At 39.2% G+C, this 5939-nt stretch overlaps 1 non-coding gene across 1 annotated transcript; it reads left to right on the forward strand.

Annotated features, from left to right (window-relative positions):
• The first annotated feature begins 5832 nt into the window (after positions 1–5832).
• LOC122436074 lies at positions 5833–5939 on the forward strand. The gene has a single exon (XR_006267846.1). It is a non-coding gene; the product is annotated as a U6 spliceosomal RNA (small nuclear RNA).

Genomic DNA, 5939 nt, shown 5'->3' on the forward strand with positions numbered 1-5939 from the left:
CTTGGAACTTCCCTCATGGTCCAGTGGCTAAGACTCCCTGCACCCAATGCAGAGAGCTTGGATTCCATCCCTCATTGGGGAACCAGATCTCACATGCTACAACTAAGAGTTTGTGTGTGTGTGTGTGTGTGTGTGTGTGTGTGTGTGTGTGTGTGTGTGTGTGTGTGTGTGTGTGTGTGTGTGTGTGTGTGTGTGTTATTAGCTACTCAGTCATGCCAGACTCTTTGCAACCCCATGGACTGTAGCCCACCAGGCTCTTCTGCCTTGGGACTTCCCAGGCAAGAATACCTGTGTGGCTTGCCATTTCCTTCTCCAGGGGAACTTCTCAACCCAGGTATTGAATTCAGGTATCCCACATTGCTTGCAGATTCTTTATGTTTGACTCACCAGGGAAGAGTTTGCATACCCCAAGTAAAAATCCTGCATGCTGCAACAGAGATCAAAGATCCTGTTTGCTGCAATTAAGACCCAGTGCAGCCAAATAAATGAATGATTTTTGAAAAATCAGGCTTCCTTCATAGCTAAGTTGGTAAAGAATCCACCTGCAGTGCAGGAGACCCTGGTTCAATTCCTGGGTGGGGAAGATCCACTTGAGAAGGGATAGGTTACCCACTCCAGTATTCTTGGGCTTCCCTTGTGGTTCAGCTGGTAAAGAATCTACCTGCAATGCAGGAGACCTGGGTTCAATCCTTGGGTTGGAAAGATCCCCTGGGGAAGGGAAAAGGTGCCCACTCCAGTATTCTGGCCATGGAAAAAATCAATATCTTAGAAAGATGACTTAAGTTCCCTGCCTAAGCTTCACTTATATTCATGAAACAGGCTACCTTTAGTTTTGCTCATGTGGTGTAAATGGTTTTATCTGCTCAGGAAATTTCAAAGTCTGGTCTTCATTTTGTATTTAATTTTAACAAGCTCAAACAATTTCATTTTGTTTTATCTTTGACATTAAGTCACTTTTTTTTTTGGTTTGAGAACTTCCAAAACTTGTTTTTTTAAGAGAACATTTTGCATGTGCAGCAGTAACATAATTATCACCTTAGCAAGAATATAGCTCAGGAATTTAAATATAACTTCTGGAGTGATGGAGTTAGACTCTCTCTTCAGCAAAACTACAGCCTATTTGATAAAAATTATAGAAAACAGTCATTTAAAATCTATGGAAACTGCCCTAAGGGCATATAGCAAATGGAAAATCTTTCTTGTGAGAGAATTTACTAAATCTCAGTAAGAAAAAGCATGAATCTCTGACATTTGAGCCATAACCTTCTGCTCAAGGTTATTACTTGCCACCCCATGTCTAGCTACCAGGTGTTTAGGTGATCTATTAGGACAAAGAGTCAAACTGAAAGTAACAATCAAGCATTTATTCACTTACTGTAGTAGTGCAGACAAGCGATAAAGGGAAAATGTGCTGCTTCCCTGATATTCCATTTTTCCCCAGGGAAGTATACAGGGTGAGTATCAGTCAGATAGCATGCAGTGCAAGTGGTGGGAACGGTGGGAATCATTTCTCTGCCAAAGAGCCCTAAACCAAACATTCCTATTGCTTTATGGACCTTGAGAACTATGGCTCAGAAGAAGGTGAAAGTCTAGGAGTGAGTCAGATGTCAAAAGAACTGAGTCAGTGAAGGGAAAAAAAAAAAAAAAAAAACTAAGTCAAAGATACCTTATAAGGAGGTCTTAGCAGAAGTGCCTGAAAAGTGCCTCAGTGGAGGTCCCCAGATATGAAAGTCTCTGAATGGAGGCACCTTGGCTAGGAAGGCAGATATGTATATGAGCATGGCTGACCCAGGGGTCACCTTAGTCCTCGACTGCAGCTCTCTCTACACTGTAATCTGTTGACAGTGCACCACATCTCAGGTAGGGACGGTACCTTTCCTCCAATGTGGTCTGCCAAGCAAAGGCTTTGCCTGTAGTTGGGTCTGAAAGATTACACACTGAATTTCAGACACAGCTGTACTCTTCAACTCCCGCATTTTATTTGAGCTACAACACTACTCTGGGTGTGTGTGCCGTCAAGAAGACAAGCTCTTTCTTTGCCTACTTCCAGTATGGAGCGACAGTTCAACCCTGGGAGAGACAAGCAGTATGCACATTTCTTTCTCTGTCCCCCAGCCACATATTGTAGAAACTCATTTTCAAGTAAGCAGCTATAGCAAGCTGAGAATACTGTGGGCCTCCTAACTTTCTTATACGGTCGAGGTTCCATGTCAGAAGGGCAAATCAAGTAGATGAAGAATTGTCATTCACTCCCCACCATACCTACTTGTAGAACTGGATTATCATCCCTAGAAGTGAGGGACCACAGTCTTTATTCCTGTGGAGTGGTATAGAATTTATGACTAGGAGGAAAGTGGGTCATATGGACAAGAATATCTAAGTCTCTGCCAAGAAGGATAGATCTTATTCAAAACATTGAGAACTCTCTGACTAAAGGCAGTGTTTAGGAATGTGAATTGGTACAATCACTGTGGAGAACAGTATGGATGTTCTCAAAAAACTAAAAAAAGAGCCACTATATGATCCTGCAATCCCAGTCCTGGGCATATATCTGGAGAAAAATCACAATTTGAAAGGATACATACATCCTGATGTACATTGCAGCAGTATTTACAATAACCAAGACATGGAAGCGACCTAAATATCCATCAATAGAGGAATGGATAAAGAAGATGTGGTACATATATACAATGAAATATCACTTTGCCATCAAAAGAATGAAATAACACCATTTGCAGCAACATGGATAGAACTCGAGATTATTATACTAGGTGAGGTAAGTCAGACAAGGACAAATATCATATGATAGTGCTCATTTGTGGAATTGAATTCACAAAAAGAAAAGAAACAAATGAACTTATTTACAAAACAGAAAATACTTACAGATGTTGAAAGCAAACTTAAGGTAACCAAACAGGAAACGTGGGGAAAGGGATAGATTAGAAGCTTCAGATAAACACACACACTACTGTATATAAGATAGATAACCAAAAAGGACCTACTCCATAGCACAGGGAGCTCTTCTCAATATTCTGTGGTAATCTATATGAGAAAAAGAATCTAAAATGAGTAAATTACATGTATATGTCTAGCTGAATCACTTTTCTGTATACCTGAAACTAACACAACACTGTGAATCAGATAAATTACCCCCCTCCAATTTTTTTTTTATCACTCATTTCACACTCTAGCAAAGTAATGGTTAAAATTCTCCAGGCTAGGCTTCAACAGTATGTGAATCAAGAACTTCCAGATGTTCAAGCTGGATTTAGAAAAGGCAGAGGAACCAGAGATAAAATTGCCAACATCCACTGGATCATAGAAAAAAGCAAGGGAATTCCAGAAAAAACATCTACTTCTGCTTCATTGACTACGCTAAAGCCTTTGAGTGTGTGGGTCACAACAAACTGTGAAAAATGCTTCAAGAGTTGGGAATACCAGAACACCTACCTGCCTCCTGAGAAATCTGTATGCAGGTCAAGAAGCATCAATTAGAACTGGACATGGAACAATGGACTGGTTCCAAATTGAGGAAGGAATACATGAGGTATATATTGTTGCCCTGATTATTTAATTTATATTCAGAGTACATCATGCAAAAGGCCAGGCTGGATGAAGCACACACTAGAATCAAGATTGCCAGGAGAAGTATCAATAACCTCAGATATGCAGATGACACCACCCTTATGACAGAAAGTGAAAAGGAACTAAAGAGCCTCTTGATGAAAGTGAAAGAGGAGAGTGAAAATGCTGGATAAAAATCAACATTCCAAAAACTAAGATCATGGGCTCTGGTCCCATCATTTCATGGCAAATAGATGGGGAAACATGGAAAGAGTAACAGACTTTATTTCTTTGGGCTCCAAAATCACTGCAGATTGTGACTGCAGTCTTGAAATTAAAAGACACTTGCTCCTTAGAAGAAAAGCTATGACAAACCTAAACATCATTTTAAAAAACAGAGACATTATTTTGCCAACAAATGTCAGTCTAGTCAGAGCTATAGTTTTTCCAGTAGTCACGTATGGATGTGAGAGTTGAACCATAAGGAAAGCTGAGCACCGAAGAATTGATGCTGTTGAGCTGTGGTGTTGGAGAAAACTCTTGAGAGCCCCTTGGACTGCAAGAAGATCAAACCAGTCAATCCTAAAGAAAATCAGCCCTGAATATTCATTGGAAGGACTGATGCTGAAGCTGAAACTCCAATAGTTTGGCCACCTGATGTGAAGAACTGACTCATTGGAAAAGACCCTGATGCTGGGAAAGATTGAAGGCAGGAGGAGAAGGGGATGAGGATGAGATGGTTGGATGGTATCACTGAGTCAATGGATATGAGTTTGAGCAAGTTCTGGGAGTTGATGATGGACAGGGAAGCCTGGTGTGCTGCAGTTCATGGGGTTGCAAAGAATTAGATAAGACTGAGCGACAGAACTGAACTGAACTGATTTTTTAAAACTGTAAAAATGAAACGGGAGTTTTTGGTGTAGAATCACCACTAACATAGTGGTCTGTTACTCCATTTTATGAGCCAAAGGATAGAGCAGTCAGAATTTTAATGTTTAATATACCCTCTATTACTCTTAAAGATGTCAAATTTTGGGAAATAAAGTATATGTTAACCTTAATTTAAAGCTAATAAGTATTTTATATACATGTTCCCTGGTGGCTCAGATGGTAAGGAATCTGCCTGCAATTCAGGAGGCCCAGGTTCGATCCCTGGGTTGAGAAGATCCCTTGGAGAAGGGAATAGTTATCAACTTCAGTATTCTTGTCTGGAGAATTCCATGGACAGAGGAGCCTGGTGGGCTACAGTCCACGGGGTTGCAAAGAGTCAGACACGACAGCAAATAACACTACAGATTTCTGTCTTGTCTATTGTTATATCTCTGTATAAAGGTAGGCATTACAGGTTCAATACAGAAAACCTGGGTAAAATGGAAACATCTAGACCTTGAACTTCCCTTAATCAAGACTAAAGCAGTCACATGAGCTATGGAGTCTGCCATAGTTATTAAGGAGGATGATAAAAGATTAGAGGCAATAGTCCCACAAAAATTGTCCTTGGAGTCTGAGATAAACTTAAATTCATAAAATCTAATAGTTGAAAGAACTATTAGCTTTATATTAGGGCTTATGAAAATAAAACGTTTCATCAGTAATAAATATAGTCACTGGTTAACGCATTTAAAATTCAGTGCTATGTCAATATCAAGCAATATTGCTCCTGAAGATAACTTTGGCAGAGTTTTGTTTTAAAAATCTAGCTATACTATCACGACTTTGCCATATATTACTTAATATTATTCCAGGCAATCCTGATTGCAAAGTAGGTAGATGAGAAGTATTTGATTTATTTTGGATCATTCTAGCTGGCATTAAAAAACAAACAACAACAACAACAAAATAACTGCTATGATGTAGACAATCTTTATCTGTGCAAGTATGACAATTTAGAAGCAATTTAAACAGGGTTTCTTTAGGTGCAGGACTTCTCAGTGTATTAATATGTTAATATTACCTATTATGAACCTCCAAGAGAAGGGTTTAATAAGTACCATTTCCCATTTAACAAAATAGCTCTTTGCTCTTGTATCTCTTTGCCCTGCATAATAATATAACATTCTGTCAGTTACAATTAAAAACTAAATATCATACATGTATTTCTAATCCAAAATTGGCAAAACTGTGAAAAAATCTAATTTCAAGAGTCAATGAAAATATATGACCAAGTAATTATAAGCTACATTACATTATTGGGATGTACTTGTCAGGTTTACCGCCTATAGCTAATGCTTTATCTGGCTCAATCTCACTTTTTAAAACTTCCTACTCATGCTCCCTTTGGCAGCACATATACTAAAATTAGAACGATACAGAGAAGATTAGCATGGCCCCTGCGCAAGGATGACACACAAATTCGTGAAGCGTTCCATATTTTT

Source organism: Cervus canadensis, chromosome X, assembly GCF_019320065.1.
Source record: "Cervus canadensis isolate Bull #8, Minnesota chromosome X, ASM1932006v1, whole genome shotgun sequence".
Classification (NCBI taxonomy): domain Eukaryota; kingdom Metazoa; phylum Chordata; class Mammalia; order Artiodactyla; family Cervidae; genus Cervus; species Cervus canadensis.